The sequence below is a fragment of the Pseudophryne corroboree genome, chromosome 1 (genome assembly GCF_028390025.1).
Source record: "Pseudophryne corroboree isolate aPseCor3 chromosome 1, aPseCor3.hap2, whole genome shotgun sequence".
Lineage (NCBI taxonomy): Eukaryota > Metazoa > Chordata > Amphibia > Anura > Myobatrachidae > Pseudophryne > Pseudophryne corroboree.
The window spans coordinates 826,761,952-826,762,787 of NC_086444.1; the positions used below are offsets into that span (position 1 = coordinate 826,761,952).

At 39.7% G+C, this 836-nt stretch overlaps 1 non-coding gene across 1 annotated transcript; it reads left to right on the forward strand.

Moving 5' to 3' along the window:
* Positions 1-717: 717 nt before the first annotated feature.
* LOC134933344 (5S ribosomal RNA) lies at positions 718-836 on the forward strand. The gene has a single exon (XR_010179678.1). It is a non-coding gene; the product is annotated as a 5S ribosomal RNA (ribosomal RNA).

Below are 836 nucleotides of genomic sequence, written 5' to 3' on the forward strand. Positions count from 1 at the left end.
TATTTTGTATTGAGTGTACAGCATAGGGGTGACTGATCAGAGGTCTGCATCAGCATTTATTCAGCATCTAGCACACTATTGGAAATCAGCTTATTTCTTTAAAGTGTTACCTGCTCATACATGTGACTCATATATCTGTTACATTCACGAATGTGTTGGTTTCCATCTATTTCTATTTTTGCCTTCTCACAGCAATTGATGCATGCATAGAATTAACTTATACCTATTATAGCATTGTATATCCCAGCTTGGGCTGTAAGGCAAATATCCTATGATACATTTATTCAACAGATATATTTTGGTGCAGCTGCGGTGAATTTAACACCTCTCCATACAATTTAACAAATGTCAAACTCCATCTGGAGTTTTTACTAAAAACTGCATGACCACTTATTCACCTGGTTTCAGCAGCATTTTTTCTTATATACCGCTATCTGTATGGATAAATCTCAATATACCAGCAGCCAGGAATTTCTCTGTCTGTGATTTCCAGTAGTAACTCTCACAAATTCTATTTTAGATAGATCACCACTTTTTTCGTGGACTCTCATTCACGATTCCCGGTACACTGCACCACGTGAGTGGGAATTTTGGATCGGGTCTAACGTGAAAAGCAGATCCACCCATTTACACGATCTTTTATCTACCTCTTTTTTGTCGGTCTCAATTTTCATTATTCATATCTAGGTGCACTCTCATTGGTGCTCACATAAAATTCTCTACTACCATACCACGCTGCAAGCGCCCGATCTCGTCTGATCTTGGAAGCTAAACAGCGTTGGGCCAGGTCAGTACCAGGAAGGGAGACCACCTGTGAATACCTGGTGTTGTAGAGC